The sequence below is a fragment of the Danio rerio genome, chromosome 20 (assembly GCF_052040795.2).
Source record: "Danio rerio strain M-AB ecotype USA chromosome 20, GRCz13ab, whole genome shotgun sequence".
NCBI classification, from domain to species: Eukaryota; Metazoa; Chordata; class Actinopteri; order Cypriniformes; family Danionidae; genus Danio; species Danio rerio.
The window spans coordinates 58,262,501-58,283,254 of record NC_141040.1 but is presented as its reverse complement, the minus strand read 5'-3'; the positions used below and the strand labels follow the sequence as shown (position 1 = coordinate 58,283,254).

General features: G+C 34.4%; 1 protein-coding gene and 1 long non-coding RNA gene across 2 annotated transcripts in view; one reads left to right on the top strand and one right to left on the bottom strand.

Moving 5' to 3' along the window:
* LOC147839507 (uncharacterized) overlaps positions 1-20,754 on the bottom strand; it is a 519,823-nt gene that overhangs the window by 67,043 nt on the left and 432,026 nt on the right. The gene's annotated exons all lie outside the window — the stretch shown is intronic.
* LOC147839512 (uncharacterized) overlaps positions 10,684-20,754 on the top strand; it is a 47,068-nt gene continuing 36,997 nt past the window's right edge. The window contains exon 1 of the mRNA XM_087298856.1: positions 10,684-10,759. The gene's annotated coding sequence lies outside the window, so the exon portion shown is untranslated. The remainder of the gene's footprint in view (positions 10,760-20,754) is intronic.

Sequence of the window (20,754 nt, the reverse complement as noted above, 5' to 3'; positions counted from 1 at the left end):
TATATATATATATATATATATATATATATATATATATTATTTTTTTAATTCAAGATACTTAAGTTTAATGATTTGGTTAAATTTAAAACAGCAAATTCATGTTCAAAGCTAGGAATAAATTACTTCCAAAATGCATACAAAAGTGTTTTGGATAAAGACAAAGGGGATATAATCTGAGAGAAGAACAACATTTTAGAAGGTTAAAAACAAGGACAACTTTAAAAAGTTTGAGTGTGTATGTCTGTATGCGGTGTGAAATTATGAAACAGACTAGAACAGATTCTCAAACGATGTCAGGATATTAATCCTTTTAAAAAATGTGTATAAATATATATTATTAAAGGAATGTAATGATGAATAGAGGTGATTGAGAAAGTACAAAATGAGAAAGGTATGATGATTTCAATGAATGGCTCTTATGTATTTTTCGGGTCTGTTATAAAATGCAAATGCACGAATGGAATCAAACATTCAAACATATAATATGTCAAAGATCCTTCAAGGATCAAATATGTCTCATGTAAAGCTCATATTTCAACATTCACAAGAACTTTAATAAACAGTCGGCGAGGACAAAATTAGATCTAAATTGGCTGCAAAATATTTGTGCACCATTACAAATGGCTAATCAACTCATTTGCCTCATTGAAATAATCTGCACGTTTTATTCTTGTAATTATTAGATTTTGTTTTTGAGATATTGTCTGTTTTAATTCCTTTTTTATTTTATTTATTTCTTGTTTGCTGTATATCTTATTAATTTGATGTTAGCTAGCATATTTTAAACATCAAAAATTCTGTGGGTGTGGAAAACAGTGGGTGTGGCTTGTTTGTTTTACAGTGAGCTGATTGGATGTAAAGTAGGCGTGTCATTCAGAAAGATGGGGAAAAGTGTTTTGGGAGAGTTATTACAACCTAATAGACTCCTCCTCCTCCTCACCATTTCTGTTTATTGTCACAGCGATGCCAAAATTGACAACTGGAGGGGGTGTGGTTAAGTTTGTTAGCCACGCCCAATACCTCAGACAGACCTAATCTGTGAGTTGAACTGAAACCGTGTGTCTGCAGGGTCTTAAAAAGAATTAAAAATTGATAAATCAATTTAGAGAAAGTTTAGGCTCTTAAAAAGTCTTAAATGCTATTTTACAAGGTATTAAATTCGGTATCAGTATGCTAAAGTTTACCCGAATTTAATCTTTGAATATTGGGATGCTGTGTAGTTTACGAAATCAAATAAAATCCTGCTAGACAGCTCGTTTACTGCAGTAACCAGGGAAACCCTGTTATTCCCACTGCTGTAAGGCGCCACCTACTGATTCACATTTTTATTCAGTAAATAAATACAGTTTTAGTTTAGGATTCGTTTCTTGCAGTCAGTATTTAGTACATATACTGCAAAATAAAATGTCAGTAATGTTACTGGATGAAACCTGAAGTGGTAATGAGGTCTTATAATGCATGCAAAGTCTTAAAGGTCTTAAAAGGTATTACATTTCAATCTCTGATTCCTCTATATACTCTGTGAAAACAAACAGGAAGGGCATTTTCAGTTTTGATTAAAGATTACAAGGGTAAACTATTGTTTTTCCTAATGACATGCACAGAATTGTTCACCACAAAACTAGCAAAGAGCTAACAAAATCACTATGATTTCATTTGTACTTAAAGGTTCAAGAAACCCTTTTTTGAGATGTTAACAGATGTGTGTGTTGAGCATCAGTTAAGTCAATGTCAGCACCTGTTAGCTGTAATTTTGGGGAAAACTGGGTAATTTGGAGCTTTTGTCAGCTAATTTCAGCTTCCGGGTTTAAAATGATTTTTTTGGGCGGATCAAAATCGGCAACGTAGCGCAAAACTGCAAGTGCAAAGATGACACGTCGGTTTCTCATTATTATTCATAGCGGAGTTTTCTTATCCTATGAGAAGAGCCGGTTTCTTAATTATTCATGACTGCGCGTGCTTTCCGAAGGCAAGACAGACCTGCCAGTGCCAAGCTGTGAGACTCTATGTTGATGACTGGGTGAGACGCGTTCGCGGACCCACGGCACACAGTATTTAGCCGTTCATGAAGGCTCGTATGTGTTTGTTTCCATGATCCACGGGGTTTGTTGCATGTTTTTCCCCGCGGTGCTGTCAGGGCCGATATGGCCAAAATGTGTGTGTGGGACAAGCATTTTTGTCAGGAGAGCATTACGAGAATTGGAGAATGGCGGACATTGTTTTTTTATCAGGAGTTCGTTCACATTTAGACAAATCGCAATCCACCTAAATCCTCTAGATTACCAGCAGCCCTGCTGGTTGAGCAGGGCAAGAGACCTGTAGCACTGAGTCTGCATTCAGACCCGGAGATTGATGGAGAAGTCCTGATTTATAGTGTTTATATGAACAGCATTATCTTTATAATGATATAAATTGTGTGTGTATATGAAATGACAAATGTAGCAGGGGGTTGCATTACTGTTTATTTCTTTGCATTTTAACTTTGTAAACTATGAACTCACGTTTCTCTTGACGGTTTTTGTCTCATTTTGTGTGAGTCGACTGACAACAGTTGTTCGCTCCCCTCCTTCTCCCCTGCTCTGCTGCCCACGCCCACTCCTGCCTCTGATCGTGGAGCTCCACGCCCATTATGATGCATTAAAAAAATTCTGAGGTAGACTTTAACCCAAAGTGGGGGATGTCATGGCCCTTTAAAAAGCATCCAGTGATGGAGGAATCGTGATGTGCAGAGGGAGAGTGTGTGTTCCAGAGCCTTGGGGCCGCAGCACAGAAAGCTCGATCAGCTTTTGATTTGCAAAGAGACCAAGGGGCAGATAAGAGAAACTGATCACAGGACCTGAATGGCCTACATGCTGTGTATGGCCTCATAAGTTCACAGATATAGAACGGGGCAGAATTGTGCAATGCTTTATATGTGAAAAGAAGGATCTTAAAAACAATTCTGAACTTTATGGGAAATAATGTAATCATCTAATCTAGGTGGCTCAGTGGTTATCACTGTGACCTCACAGCAAGTAGGTCACTGGTTCAAGTCCCGGCTGGGTCAATTGGTGTTTCTGTGTGTAGTTTGCATGTTCTCCCCGTGTTGGCGTGGGTTTCCTCCGGGTGCTCCTTTAAATTATTAAGTATTTAATTATTCAAGACACTAGTATTCAGGTTAAAGTGACATTTTAAAGGCTTCACTAGGGTAATTAGGGTAAAGTTAGGGTAATTAGGCAAGTCATTGTATAACAGGGGTTTGTTCTGGAGACGATCCAAAACTAATAATGCTAAAGGGGGCTCTTTATCATATGCGCTATCATTTTTTTGTGCCCAAATAGTTTAGCAGGGCTCGAAATTGCGACCATTTTGGTTGCATATGCGCCCGAAATTTAAGCTATGTGATCTCATATATTGGGAGCATTCGTGGGACTGCATATAATGGTTGTAGTGTGACATGTTTTGGTTCTTTTCTAAAAAACGTGGTAAAATCGGTCTTCCCAGCCGCTATAATGGTTCATATTAGCTGTCAATCACTCAAGGCTTTCCGCTGTCAGTCGACAGGGAGGGATCTTTTGTGACCGCGGGGAATGCAAACGGCTGAAGACTGAATCTCGATGCGTTGCATGCACTGCGTGTTCAGCCAACACAATCTCACGGCAATTCATAACATTTTCATACGTTTCCTCGTGAGATCAGGCTGCAACAGTGCAAATGTCCACTTAAACACCATCGCCAAAGAAGCTTGCCTTTACTGAGTTTAAACTGACGCGGGTTATAACAAAGAGCAGTATTGCGCCGGTGGTCATCGGGAGAATCCTGCTCTGCCCCCCTCATATATTGGGCCGGCTGACTTGCATGCTTTTCCACAAACACAGAAAAATGTAATTCAGCGCGTAAAAAGGCTGAGCATTAAAACGACACGAACCGAAACCAAAACTTTTAAAAGTGAGACTTTTCTTCCTTTCTTTTGTCCGTTCTTTCTTGAGGTGTATATTATTTTTCTATTTAATTACTGATGACGGCTTTGCAGCTTTCAGCATTGAATTTATTTATTTATTGAATGATTTATTATATTATTTTGTTTGTTTTGTAGCAGAAATATTATTTATTAAATTGACATGCATATATAAACAGCAGTACAAAATAAATATTTCTTACTGCAATGCTTCATTTGTGTTTGATGCAAACCATCAATTTATTTTCCATAAAGTAACAGCAGGTATTTATATAGCAGATAGCTTGCATTAAAGCACATTCAAGGCAGCATGATGATGAGAAATATAATTCATTATTAGTATTATTGTCATCATCATCATCATTAATATTTTATAATTATTCAACTTTCATTTTGGAATTATTGCACAAATATTAAGTCATCACAGCATTAGTTAGATAGGTGTTTCTGGGTTTTGTTAGTCCCAATTGATGTTGTTTTCACATACATTAAATGCCTTAATATACAACTTGTCAAATATATCATTCATTTTTGGTGGGTGCTCCTAAATTTTTTTTGGTGCTCTTAATTTTTTTTCCGGTGCTCCTAAATATTTCAGGTTGGGAGCACCGGTGCTACCAAGTAAGAAAGTTAATTTCGAGCCCTGTTTAGATTTGCTTGAATTCCGACAGTCACATGCCTTAAACACATTAAAAGAAAAATATTTCGCAATTTTTTAAGTTATAAGATTAACCCTTGTGTGCTGTTGTGTGGTTTTCATCCACTCTGGGCTGATTTCGAGCTGTAATTTGGCCTCAGCTTTCTCTGTGTTTCAGCAAATGGGAAGATTTTTAGTGACAAGCTTATTTTGACACATATTTTGGGAAAATGTTTAGAATTTTTCAGAAACTCAACAATACAGTGGGCAAATTGACTCCCCGTTGGTTGTGTTGGTGCTGTTTTTGCCCCATTGACTTCCTTTATAATCACATTTATTGATTGTAAAGCCATGACAGCAGATAATCATGTGTTCTTGATTGTTGCGGGTTTTCCCTGTTGGTATTAAGATGGACAATGTCATTTTTACTGTTGATTAAAAAATAATAATAATAAATTTTAAAAAAGAGCTGCAGTGCAAAAAAAAAAAAACACTTATCTTGATACAATATGTTTGAGAAACTCAAAATAATCCCCTCAGCTCTCAGAACACAGTAAATGTAATACTGCACGCGCACTATAATCTGCTGTTTTACTCCACTGAACTCCATATAAAAGACAGAAACCCTTCAGCACAGGCCGGTCTAAAGGGTTAATGCTGACAACTGATGATCAACAGTAACAAGGACACATTCTACCTTTTAATCCCAACAGGGAAAACCAGCAACAGTCAAGAATGCATGATTATCTGCTGTCATGGCTTTACAATCAATAAATGTCATTATAATAGAAGTCAAAAACAGCTCCAACATAACCAAAGGGGAGTCAATATGAACACACACAAGGGTTAATCTGAACTTGACATTACAGATTCACACACATTGCGATATCGATGCTGAAATCATACATTGTGCAGCTCTAGCCCTTGAATATGTTAAGAAAGTGTTTGCAGGCAGGTAATGTTGTGAGACTGATCTAAAAAGAGGCCAAAGGGCAACAGGAACCTCTCCAGATAAGCAGCCGTTCATTGAAGACACAAAGCACGTATTTAGTGTTGGAGCACTTTAGACACACTGAGGTTCAGCTCAGATTCCCTCCGTCCACAGATCTCTATCACTGTCTGCTGCTTCCCATTCATTAGTGCGCACCAAAGATGTCATAGAAAACCGAGGCCAAAACGAAGAATAAATCTATTGGTTACATTGTTAAATGTTGGAAAAGTTTCATTTTACTGAACTTATTGATATTGACCCTTTTTAAAGAAATGTTATTTATGTATTTAATTTATTCATTTATTTTTTATTTACCTAATTTTTTATGTATTAATTAATTTGTTTATTTATTTTGAATTGTTTAAATATTTTAATTTATTTATCCATTTATTATTTTTTTCATTAATTTTTTTGTTTGTATTTATTTATTTTTTGTAATCAATTAATATATTTTTATTTGTTTTTATTTATTAATTGACTATTTTATTTATTTTTTTATTAATTAATGAATTAACTTTTATTTATTTATCTAGTTTTATTTTTAAAATATATTTATTTCATTAATTTTTAATTATTTATTTTTAAAATGTATTTTATTTTGTATTTATCTATTTATTTTGATGACATTATTTTTAATTGTTTGTTTATTTTGGTTTGTTTTTAATTAATAATTAATTTGTTTGTTTATTTTTAATTGTTTAGTATTTATTTGTGTTTATTTATCTATTTATTATTTTTTATTTTTAAATAAATTTATTTCATCCTTTTTAATTTATTTTTAAATTTGTTTAATTATTTTTTATTTATTTATTAATTAATTAATTAGTTTGTTTTTAATTGTTTATTTTTATTTTTAATTGATTTACTATATGAGGACTTCGAGGACAACACACACACACTTAATACACAAATACACTTCATTGAACAAGTACACAGACATCACCTATATACTGCTGGTATATATGTCACTGCAGGTTAACTATGTTTAAAATAACCTTAATTGTTCAAGTAATTAGTTATACTTAAAGTTATAAGTAGCCAATAAAGTGATGGTAACTAATAACTAATAATTTAGATTGAAATGCAGTAATGTGCACCTTTTGTAAAGCTGCTTTTATTAATAACAAATTAGTTGTTTTTATTATTATAATATTCTATTTATAATATGTCTAATATTTATTTAATTTTTTATTTTATTTTTATTTTGTTGTATTTTTTTTTAATTCATAATTATTTAAAATATTTAATTTATTATGAATTAATTTATTAGTTTTTTTATTTCATTATTATTTTTATTTATTTATTTATTTTAATAAGGCCAAACAACAATAAAAGTTTCTCTAGAAGAAAAATTATAATAGCAAATACTATGAAAAATGTCTTTGTTTTGGGAAATATTTGATAATGCCTACATTTAATTAATTTTGTGCTGTCATATATTATAATTTCTTACGTTACGCATTCATGGTATTGTAATCAGACTACTTTTGGATTACATTTAGATTACTTTTGTGCTGTCACGTATATTGAAGTAGGATTTTCTTGTAGTATCTGTAGCTTTGTGGATTACTTAAGAATTGTAGTCGGTATTGTGTTATCTTAAATTACACATTTACAGTATGTACATGTAATTGGAGTACTTTTGGATTACATTTAGATTACTTTTGTTGCCCTGTCACATATATTTTTACGTAGGATTATCTTGTGCTATCTGTAGCTGTGTGGATTACTTATGATGAATAGTCAGTAATATAATCTCTTAGATTATGAATTTATGGGAGGGTCATCTGACTACTTTGGGATTACATGTAAATGTAATGTAATCCAAAAGTAATCAGATTACATTACAGCAAATGTGTAGTCTAACAGAATACATCACTGTTTCATGTAATTTGCACTCAGTATTCAAGCTACTTAATTTCTACATCTATTTGCATTAATGACGCAAACGCACTCGTGCCTTCCTCATTTCACGACAAGACGAGCAAAAGAAGCTAATGCGTTTTGAGCGATGACGTGTCTCCTAATTGCACATCTCTTTATTTCTGCAACACTTTATGAGTCATCGAGAGCTGCATGCAGGTTTTTTAGCTCTCTTATTTTCAGTCCGCACCTTCTCTCTCTCTCTCTCTCTCTCTCTCTCTCTCCCCCCCCCCTCGCTCTGAATTCACCTCAAAAGACCCAGTGTTCGTGTCAGGGTCCAAATAACTGCGTCTGAAACCCACGGCATAAGCAGCGAGCAGAAAGTAGGTCAAGATAACCTCATCTGACTGAGATACAGAACTCACTGCTCTGCTGGGTGATTGTGCAGGTCTGGGTCACGTTTGTGTAACCCAGACTGAACCTCCGCCAGTGATATACAGAGACTCCTGGGTTTCGTTTCGGTGTGTTTCCCCGTGGGACGCTGCATCTCTTTTGCCTTTCATCAGGATGTGGAGTGTGTCACACTGAGAGACGGCAGAAAAACACAGTCGGATGAGAGAAATCGGGGAGAAAAAGAGACGAAAAAGATGCTCTTTTTAAAATATTCGACATCAGAGATTCTTACTGGTCTAATGGGATTCTGATGCTTGTTGCCATCCAGTCGTGATGGTTTCATAAGCAAAATATTTAATCACTATATCTTTAGCATTTAGAATTACTTTTTTAAATATATATTTAATGTAATATATTTTAAATTTTATTAACGTTTTGTTTTTGCCATATTTGTTTTGTATTGTACTTTGTTTTAGAATAGTTTTTTTTGCTTAATGTTTATTTTAAATGTATTATATAAAGTATAATTATCAATTTAAAAAGTTTTGAGTCAGTTAATGATGTTGTTTGTTTTATTTTTATTACATTTTAATTGTGGTTTGGTTTCAGAGACACTCAGATATGAGAAATCGGGAAGAAAAAGATACGTAAGAGATGCTCTTTGTTATTATTATTGTTTTTAATATTTAGAAAATTAGGTTTTATTGTTATATTTCATTTTTGTAGTTTTTTTAATGGCTGAATGCTGTACTAAAAGACAACAGCAAAACAATCAGATATGAGAAATCAGGGACAGAAAGAGGAGAAAAAAGATGCTCTTTTTAAAATATCCGACATCAGAGATTCTGAATGGTCTAATGGGATTCTGATGCTTGTTGCCAACCAATTGTGATGTTTTTTTTTTTTTAAGCAAGATTGTTCATCACTATTTGCATTTTATAGCATTAACGTTTTAAAGATTTTATTTTATTTGTAGTTTGGTTTTGATGATGATGATGGGGCGAGGCAGTGGTGCAGTAGGTAGTGCTGTTGCCTCACAGCAAGAAGGTCGCTGGTTCGAACCTCGGCTCAGTTGGCGTTGCTGTGTGGAGTTTGCATGTTCTCCCTGCCTTCGCGTGGGTTTCCTCCAGGTGCTCCGGTTACCCCCACAGTCCAAAGACATGCGGTACTGGTAAATTGGGTAGGCTAAATTATGTGTGTGTGTGTGTGTGTGTGTGTGTGTGTGTGTGTGTGTGTGAGAATGTTTCCCAGAGATGGGTTGCGGCTGGAAGGGCATCCGCTGCGTAAAAACTTGCTGGATAAGTTGGCGGTTCATTCCGCTGTGGCGACCCCGGATTAATAAAAGGACTAAGCCGACAAGAAAATGAATGAATGATGATGGTGATATAATAATACAGCTTAAATAATTCAGCTTAGGAAACTTAATAATAGTATAGCTTAATAATTCAGCTTTAAATTCTCATTTCGGGCTCTATTTTAACGATCTAGGCAAAGTCTAAAGTGCATGGTTTAAAAGCATTAAGGGTGAATCCACTTTTGCTATTTTAACGACAGATAAATACACTTTGAGCTCTATCATACACCCGATGCAATGCGGTGCAAGGTGCAACACAATTGTTATTTGCTAGTTTCAGCTCGCAAGTGACATTTGATGTTTTGCTGTACGCTGTTTAAATAGCAAATGCATTTGCGCTCATATGGGCGCCCATAGGCGTTCTGGTCTATAAAGGAGGTGTGTTAAGGCGCATTGAGGTGTCTTAAGGCGCAATACACTGTTCAATAGATCAGATGAGAGCAGGTCTAAAGTCCAGTTCAGAGCGCGTTAGTTGCATGCATCTTGCTTGCACACTGCTTAATACACGTAGGATGTACAGCAATACACAAATATCTTTACAAATGAAAAAGAATTAAAGGATTAAAATATTGCAAAACATACTATTTTCTAGCCTACATAAATATAAAAACTACTTCCTCCATGCCTTCTTAATCTCGGGAGGCTTTTTTGGTTAATTCATGACAATTTGCTTTTGTGTAATGTTAATATTAGTAATAGTATTATTTATTATATGCAGATTTCTATTTGTTTTATTAAAAACAAACTTAATTTGCCCACCTGTGGTAGGGCTGTGCAATTAATCGAAAATCCGATTTCGATTTTGCCTACTAACGATTATGAAAAAGCATTAATCGAGATAAATGATTATTGCACCATTTACCGCCCCCTTTCCAGTTGTACACGTGTTGCTCTTAAAAGCGCGAAAGACCGCATGATTCTGTGTGCCGCGCACACACAGAACAGAAGCAAGCAGTCAGTTCGGTCTCACTCGCACACTGAGACGAGGAGTGTGCAGACATCTAAAGTCATCTTAACGTGAGCGTCAAAACGCGATTTTTAGTGATTATTCATATTAACCCTCATTTGTGTAATAAACAAACGAGTTGAGAATCAAAAGACACGCGAAAGAGTCACCATTAAAGAGACCGCGCGCGATAATCCTTCTGCCGCCTGTTTTTATGATTATTAATCAAACAAAAATGGAGAACATGCCTCTCTGCTCTTGACTGAAGGACTTTTGTAGCTAAAATGTTTTTGCTACAGTGAAGATGCTTAAAGCACAGTTTGTTTCATATATTTATTCCATTGTATTTATTTCTCTTTCCTTTGCAGGGAGGAAAATAGCTGTATATATACAGTTGAAGCCAGAATTATTAGCCCTCCTAAATATTAGCAACCCCCCCCCCCCCACCCCACCCAATTTCTGTTCAATGGAAAGAAGATTTCTAAACATAATAGTTTTAATAACTGATTTATTTTATCTTTGCTATGATGAGAGCACATACTATTTGACTAGATACTTTTCAAAATACAAGCATTCAGATTCAAAGTGTGATTCAAAGACTTAACTAGAGTAATTAGGCAAGTCATTGTATAACAGTAGTTTCTTTTGCAGACAATCAAAAATATATTGCTTAAGGGGGCTAATATTATAGACTTTAAAATGGGTTTCAAAATAAATTTATATTTATATATAAAAATAAATTCACAGAAGGGCGAATAATTTTGAATTCAACTGATAATCGTTTTGAATAATCGTGATTACAATTATGAGCAAAATAATCATGATTATGATTTTTCCCAAAATCGAGCAGCCCTAACCTGTGGGGTTTTAGACCATCTGGGGCAGCATGTGTAATTAGAAATGATACGTTTTAGACCACACTCCGTTATTATTGTTCATTTATTACTTTGCTTTAAATTAGAAATAAATTTAGAAATAGTTTTGAAACAAATCTTTGCGCTTAATAAACAAAATTATGTAGGCTAATGGATGTCTGTGTACAACAAGTTTCCCTATCCACGAGAGTGAAAGTGAAAGTAAAAAATGATGAGGGTCATCTCTCATTCTTGTGCTGTAGATGCTCTGTTTAACTGTTTTCTTGCTAGTGAAGTGTTCAGTTTTTCCACTTACAAAGTCTAAAAAGGAATGAGAGATAAGACTCTGATTGGTTTATTCTCAAAACACATCTATAACTCATTAAGAGAATAAGCACAACCCTGTTAGACCATGCGCCACGGCGCAAAGCGGATTTATCCATCCTTAAGATGACAAAAGTCAATTCTGACACGCCCTTAATGCTTTTGCGCCCTGTGCTTTAGACTTTGCACCTAGATCCTCAAAATAGAGCCCTCTGTGCCATGGCGCATGGTTTAAAAAGGTTGTGCTTATTCCCTAAATGAGTTCTGCGTGTGTTTTAAGCATAAACATAATGCGTCGCTCCATGGCACATTTACTAAATACATGTTGGACTTTGTAAGTGTAAAAACTGAACACTTCACTAGACAGAAAACAGTTAAACAGAGCATCTGCAGTGCGAGAATAAAGAACGAGCCTCCTCCATTCAGCCCCTTTTACTCTTTACTTTGGTGGAGTGAGGAAACGGTGGAAACTCACTCCACTGAACACATCCATTAGCCCACATATTTAATTTCCTTTGTTGAGCACAAAGATTTGTGACTAAACTATTTCTAAATTAATTTCTCATTTCCAACAAAGGAATAAATGAACAATAATAATGAAGTGTGGTCAGAAAACTGAGTTCTATCCAAACACACGTGCTGTTCTTATCCATATATGCTGATGCAGACGTCTCCAAAACCCCACAGGTGGACACATCTAAACTAGTTTTTAAATATAAATCTGCATATCTGCTAATAATTAGGGGTGTCAAAAATTAATTGTGTCTTCGGTGCACCGCGATGCAGACGCGGACAATTCGGTATCGGTTCAGTAATAATCATAACCGGTTATAATGTACTGACGTCATTTATCTCCTATGCGCTCTGTCGTGAGGGAGGTGAGCGCGAGTATTTACAACACTCAGCCAACTCAGGGCCGGCCCGTGGCATAGGCACCATAGGCAAATTCTAAGGGCGCTGTATATCCAGGAAGGCGCCAGAAATGAGCGCGGTTCAGTTGGTTTTGTTTTCGATATTCTTGACTCATTCAGTTATAGACGGCAATAACTCAAAAACCTCTTACCCTAAAAAGATCTAAAGTGTGTTTCCTACAGAAAGACAAAGCTGGTTATGTTTCACAGCTGTCTTTCTTTTTTTTCGCTCCACACTACGAGCACTGCTCCGTTTAAGCCCTCGCAATATGTGTTTAGCCGGGAGAACTTGCGCTGAGAGGAGCTTTCAGTAAGGGATCGTCGGAAAAGTGCTTCTTTTTTTATTTATTTATTTTTTTCGTTTTTCTGCTCCGCTCTTCGCGAGCTCTCCCTGTTGCGAGGGCTTAAGTGTATGTGTGCGTGTGTGTGCGTGTGTGTGTGTTTGTTTCTTTGGTGCTGTCTATGTTTGTGTTTGAATGAGAGACAGTGTGGTGCTGTATCTCTGTGTGTTTATACAGACAGCTTGTTATAGCCTCTCCTCTAAAATATAACACTGTATATGGAATGCATCGTCAATGCACCGTGATGCACCGAAATATCGAATTGAACCGAATCGAAGGCATGATAATCGTAACCGAACTGAACCGTGAGACCAGCATAGGTTCACACCTCTACTAATAATAATAACAACATTATACAGATGCAGATGGTCATGAATAAACTGAAAAAGCCCCCCGAGATGAAGGCGTGGAGGCAGTGCTGTTTATATTGATGATCATCTCTGGATCATTTTAATCCTTTGTTTTTGTATGTAAAGATATTTGTGTGTTGTGGTTCATCCTGTGTGTATTTAGTAGTGTGTACGCAATTAAGGCTCATAACTATCGCGCTCTGCTGGACTTAAGATCAGCTGTTAGTTGGTCAATGGCGTGGCCTATTTCAGCTCCTCAGCTCCAACAATGCGCCTTAACACACCTCCTTTATAGACCAGCACACCCATCTGTCCTCAGAGTGGCACAAATGGATTAGCTATTTAAACGACGTGACACAAAACATGAAAATTACTGTTGCGCTGGTCTGAAAACAGCAACAAATCACAGTAAACACATCTTGCACCTTATTGCACCAGGTGTATGATCAAAATATATTCAAAACAATCATTTTAAATAGTAAAAATATTTCATAATGTGCAGTTGTTTGCCACAGCTTGGATCAAATGAATGGCTCACACGTACAATAAGGTTACAGTAATTAATGTATTTATTAACATGACCTAATTATGAACAATACAGTACTTGTACAGCATTTATTAATCACAGTTTTTTTATTAATCACAATTTACTAATGCATTATTAACATCCGAATCCACTTGGTAACATTAGTTAAAGCACCGTCAGTTAACAGCAACTATGCATGACTTTATTTTCAATATCTAACATGAAAAAATACAGTACTAAATGTATTGTTCATTGTGTGTTCATGTTAATAAATGCACTCACTAATGAAGCCTTATTGTGAAGTGTTACCAATAACAAAATTACAAATATAAAAAAAATCTATGTTTATTTGAAAACCAAAGTGTTTGAAATATTAATTTATCATCAATAAAAAGATCTGCTATAGCTGGGCGCCCTTTGAGAACTCTCAGAAATGTTTTAAGAGCCACTTAATGAAATGTAAGTGCCCTAATTCTGCTTTTTCCACAAGGAGGCGCTTTTATGGCACCTTTGAGCGCTACTTGCACTTTATACATCAACCTGCTGCTTTAATAGAGTTTTCCTGTAAAATCCCCTACAGTTGTTCAAAGCCGCACCGTTTAACAGTGCCCCAAAAATTCACATGTCGGCTGTAAAAAAGACATGCATTCCCAGAATACTGCAACTTCCCACTTTCATTGTACTTGTGATGTGCATTCCCAGAATATGTGACACTTCCCAGAAGTTTTGCATCATGGGAGGCTGGAAATGCACTTGTGAGTCAACTGCAGATTGCTTTATTTATGTCTGCTGGGCTGATTACTGCATGATGTATTACACCGCCGTAACTCTGTGTGTGGAGGTCAGCAGATCAAGTTAAATTAGCTTTTGACAGATGACTACAGACATGAGTATCAGTGTGGTTTGGGCTGTGTGTGCATGAGAGATTTATGGGTTTTATGAAGTAAAGGTGCTCGCTTGAACACAAGAGCCAATGGGAAACTCAAGGGGTGCATTTCAAAGAACTTGTTCACTAATCCGTGAACTCATCATTGTGCAGAGTGTGTTGATACGCACTGTATGTGCCTACCTTAATGGAAGTTCAGAAATGTGAACTATGAATATATATATATATATATAAAAAAAAATTGGTTTCATGCGTTTTATTTTATTTTCAGTTTATTTTTATTTTATATTTGTTTGTTTATTCTAAAATATTTTTTTTTCAATTAATTTTATATTTTTTATTTTATATTCATTTTAATGAATTTATATTGTTTATTTTATCTATTATTTATTTTAAATTTTTCGTTTTTCTTCGATTTTTATTTAAATTTTATATTTAATTTATACTTAACTTTTATTTTATTTATTTTATTTAAATTTCATTTATTTTTATTTAATATTTTTATTTATAAATGATTTTATTTTATATTTATTTTTTTTACATTTAATTTTTTTATATTTATTTATTCATTCATTCCTTTATTTGTTATATTTTTATTTTATATTAATATTTTATTACATTTTTTCATCAGTTAATTTTATTTTATTTATATTTTATATATTTTGTAATACTTGTTTTTTGTTTATTTATTTTATTTAACTTTTATTTTTTAATTAAATTTAATTAAATTACATTTTATTTTATATTTATTTTAAATTATGATTTTTTATTCAATTTGATTTAATATCTTTATTAAAAATTTAAATGTTTTTTTATTTATATTCATTTAATTTTTATATTATTTTTATTCATTTATTCATTAAATTACATTTTTATGTTTATTATTTGATATAGTTTACATTTGTAGTTTACATTCTTTTTATGATATAATTATTTTAGATTTGTTTATTTTTTATATTTTTGTTTATTTAAAAAATGTATTTATACTTAATTTAGTTTTTTGTTTTTTATTTATTTAATTTTAATATTTTTACTTAATTTTTAATTTTATATTTGTTTGTTGAATTATTTATTATCATTATCATTTTTATTTTACATTTTCATAAACAACAACAATCAACAACAGAGATAAATAGACATCAACAGGGATAAAAGAAATTGAGAATACAAAATACAAGCTATAGGTACACACTTGTATACATCAAAAACATTAATTGGGAAAAAAAACAAACAAGTACTTTACTAAATGAGGGACAGATGTGTACTAGGTATGGGACGATAACCAGTTTAAAGGTTTACCACGGTTTGTAAAAGTCAGCTAAAATGTTCTGTTTTACCATTCTTGTGGTATTATTATTTTTTTTTTTACATATTGTCAAAGATTTTTACACACTGACGTTCACATTTAACCTTTTTCACACTTATAACGCTTGTCCTGTTTTCAGTCTGTCACTATGCTGACACATTTTTAGCTCCGCCCTCTTTTAGAGCACAATCTCATTTGAATTTAAAGCGACAGTCATCAAAAATGCCATAATTTGGATCAAAGCCTAAAAGGGTCAGTTTCAGAGAGGTAGAAAACATTATCTGTGTGCTATTTTCAGCTCAAACTGACACACACACACTCTAGAGACATCAGTCGATTAGTTAAAACATTGGCTGAGATGTCATCAGTCATCACAAGACCTACAATAAGATTTACAATTCTTGCATAAATTGTCTGAATATAAACTGTAGTATGAATATAAACCTTATGCTTCCTCTTGTCTTTTGTCTTTTAGTTGGGATCATCTGCGTGAAGATTGTTCAGATTTCTCATTTTCTGCTCCACAAACCAATAAAAGACGACACAGTTTGAAACAACATGGAGGTAAGTAAATAATGACAGCATTTTCAGTTCTGGATGAACTTTTCCTATTTTTAGGCTTAAATCCCTCATGCGTTCTGGACATGCTGCTGTTATTGTTTCATTTTCTGCACTGTTTTTCTTTCTGCTTGGAGGATAGAAAAGCTTTGGGACCCTTAAGAGGATAATTCACCCAAAAATGAAAATTTGCTGTTAATTTAGGCACCCTCGGGCCGTCCGAGATGTAGGTGACCCTTTTTATTATCAGTAGAAAGGATATTTATAGCTGAAACGCTGGTGATTCATTAAATACAAGACATTGGCGTTTGCGTTCACTTCTTGTATATTTATAGATGTCTCTTTTTGTCAATTTTTATTGAAGACAAAGATTCAGGAAGAGGATTCTCCATTTTACATAATGTGTCCACATATTACACATGCAAAAGACAGAAGGAAAGTGAATAAATAAACCCACCCACATCACAAGCCTCGAAAACATGTTTAAACTGCAGAGTATGATCTTAAAGAGGATTAAAACATTACAAAAAATGATGCAGTGGTCTATACAGTAGGAGTTTTTTTTAGGGCTGCTTGATTATGGGAACAATCATAATCATGATTATCTTGGCCATAATTGTAATCACGATTATTTAGAACCATTATCAGTTGAAGTAGGGCCGGGCGATTTGGCAAAAAAAAAAAATAAGTAGGTTTTTTATAAAGTTTGACCGATTCAAGATTTCGTTTTTTTTATTTTATTTTTTTTATTGTGTTGCTAGTTTTCTCAAAACATTACAACAACATGACTGAAGTAACACTCTCTTTAAAAGTAACTTAAACCATCTGGTTAAGGAACAGTGTATTTTTAATGGCCATGTCATACAAAAATCGGTCAAGGTGTAAATAAATGTAAAACAAATTCACGAGTTAAATAGCGTTGCTGAAGATTTGAATAAGAAATATTTGTGTAAATATTGCAGTTGCAGGAATACAGAGGGATTTTTTGCAAGTTTTGCTGAGTCTAGGAAAGATTGGCTGTCAGCTCGGCTTTGACTTTGTCTTCTGATTGAATGTCGGGTTGTAAAGCTGCTGCCTTTTCTTAAAAAGATACAGTGGAAGAAAAGGACTGAACATGGAAACTGTAAAGCCTAATTTAACCCAATGTGTGAGGCTGTGGACGTATAATACAAGCACCAGATGTGTGTCTAATATAAAATATTTAATCTATTTTTCTTTTTTCCCCCTTTTAAATACTGATCATTTGATGCGCTTTGCTTCACTCTCTGTATTATGCTGGCTGATCTGTCTGGTTTTCATCTAGGTCCACTAAATGACGTGATGGGGGCGGCTACTTTTATTTTCACTGCTACAGGTCCTCACCTCTACTCGTGTTCAAAACAAAAGATCAGCGCGGTTTTCACATGGCAGGGTTTTACATCCTTCAAACATGTTGAGATCGAGTTTATCGACTTGATGAGGGAATATGTCTTGACAATCCACACAGACGTGCGACACAGACAAGTAAAATCCTACATAACTTCACGCTTTAACAGGCAGTCAAGCAGGTCACACACCAGAAGCGCCGCGACACGGCGCGCACATGACAGTTTAAACTATCACACACCAAACGCGCACATTCACATGATATTTAACATGAAGCTAATCAGATAACGCTCTGTGGCTTGGCTGAAATATGAACTGCGTCCTGAATCATGGTGCTGCCGAGAGGCACTTCTGGTGTGCTTCCTGCTTCATACAGAGTGAACCAAAGCGCATTGGTGCCATTATAATGTATTAAATATATATTTTTTAAAAATCACGATTTCTCGATTTGATTCAAAATTAAAGCGTCTGAAAACGTAAATTCAAATTAATCGAAAAAATCGAAAAAATCGCCCAGCCCTAAGTTGAAGTCAAAATTATTCGCCCTTTTGTGAATTTATTTTTATATATAAATATTTCCTAAATGATGTTTAAAAGATAATTTTCCTATAATATTTTTTTTTCTTCTGGAGAAAGTCTTATTTGTTTTATTGGTAACACTTTACAATAAGGTTCATTAGTTAATGCATTTACTAACATAAACTAATCATGAACAACACATGTACAGCATTTATTAATCATAATTGAACATTTATTAATGCATTATTAACATCCAAGTCCATGCTAGTTAACATTAGTTAATGCACCATGAGTTAACAAACTAACAATGCACTACTGTATTTCCATTAACTAACGTTAACTAACATGAACAAATACTGTAGTAAATGTTTTGTTCATTATTTGTTCATGTTAGTAAATGCATTAATTAACATTAACTAATGAACCTTATTGTAAAGTGTGACCTTTTCATTTTGTCTAGAATAAAACCAGGTTTAAATATTTTGAAACCTATTTTAATAGCTCAATATTATTATATCTCTTAAGCAATATATATTTTTGATTGTCAGCAGCAGAAACTCCTGTTATACAATGACTTACCCATTTACTCTAGTTAAGCCTTTGAATGTCACTTTAAACTGAATACTAGTGTCTTGAAGAATATCTAGTCTAATATTTTGTGCTGTCATAGTCATCATAGCAAACAAACGCTGTCACTTTAAGAATAGTGCGGCTCTGATATGGTTCTCTTTTACGTGTATTTTGATTCTCTTGTTTATTACACAAATAAGGGTTAATGTGAATATTCACTAAACACCGCGCTCTGACACAAATGTGCATGTATTTGACCATTGAATCGCTCTCATTACGATGGTGTTAGATGTGCTCTGCTGTCCGAGGCTAAGCGCACACACACACATACACACACACACTACCTGTCCGAGGCTAAGTGCGGCGCGCACACACACTACCTGTCCGAGGCTAAGTGCGGCGCGCACACACACAACAGCACGTGCTCTTTCGCGGTTTGAAAATATGAATGATGCGCATCCCCTGCTGCAAAAGTTACATTACAGCACATGCTTTTAGTCATTTTCACGTGGAACTGAGCTTTGCAGAGCAACAAATGTGTACAACTGGAAGGGGGCGGTGTATGATGGAATAATCGTTTATCTCCGTTAATGTGCTTTTATAATCGTTAGAAGCCAAAATCAAAATCGAAACCGGATTTTCGATTAATTGCACAGCCCTAAGTATTTTCAAGGTGACAGAAAAGATGCCAGATTTTGTCAAATTGCTCAAAGTCTTGAGGCAAAGTAATGCCTCAGTTTACATGTGGGAGACTATTTTCCTTACAAACAGTGGCTATAACCTCTTGGCTGTAGTTGGGCTTTATGAGAGCTATTGGTGTTGTGTGCTAGACCAGAGATTCTCCACGGGCGGGCCGCGGCCCATTAGTAGGTCTCAGCAATCCTGTAGGTGGGCTGCAAGATAAAATGATCTCTCAATATTAGACAAACTTTTGGATTTTGTTATTAATATGCTTTATTAAAATGATCAAAGTAATGCAGTTTCTCCCTTTTCTCTGATTGATTACTTCAAACTCTGTGCAAAAACAGCCTCATGATCGCATCTAGTACACATAAGCTAAGTCTGTTCTTTCACAAACTATGCGTGAGGTGTTTATCTTTGTGTGAACTATTTAACAAATCCGTTTAGTTGTCCAAATTAATGTCCTGTGAGTGTTTATAACGGACAAGTGTGAGCAGCTAAATGAATGCCAAAGTCATGTCACTGATTGTATTTTAGTTACGTTACAACATTGATGCTGTAAAAGGAATTGTATAAAATGGAAAAAAGCTCACAATAACCGGTCACTGGAAGTCTATCAGTATGGCAACAACACTAGCGTATACTCTATAACACTGTTGAGAACCGGGATAGGATGTAGCAGGTTTTGGGCTGCTAACGGCCGCTGATGAGCTCTCTCAAAAATTGTAAATATTTTAAAATAGGCACTGTCCTTATAAATAACCTGCGTAGTTGCAATCTAAACAACTACACCCTCGACTAAGAAAAGCATCAAAAGTACATTTTGTTGTCTAACAGCAGTAATATTTGTCAAACTGTAGCGTCTCTCTGCGTGTTGCTGGCTGTTTTTCGGTGGAGTAATACACAGAGGGTAAAGAGGCTGTACTGATGCTGATATTACTTAAATATGTCACGGCTATCAGCCAATCGGATTCGAGAACCAGACAGAACTGTTGTATGAATATATGCGTATATATAACCTATGTGTGTGTGTGTGTCTTTTAGCAAAAGCTTAAACTATTGCACAGATCAGCATCTGGGGATTTACATTTGTCACAAAGAGGGGAGGTGTATTTTCCAATTTTGTAGTTTTGTTTATTTGTTTGTTTATTTTTAAGTAATAATTCTGTTTATTCACTTGTTTATTTATTTAATCAGAATTTAGAATACAAGGGATTTAATACACATCCTATATTTTATTATTATTTATTTTTTTCTATTATTCATGTTAACAATGTTTGCTATTTATTTTTAACATTTATTTCTATTTATTTGTTTATTTTAATTTAATTATTTCTTTTTATTTGTTTATTCTTTTGTTTATTTATTTCAATTTATTTATTTGAATCAAATTTATAATACAAAGGATTTAATACACAAGTATAAAAATGTATAATTATACG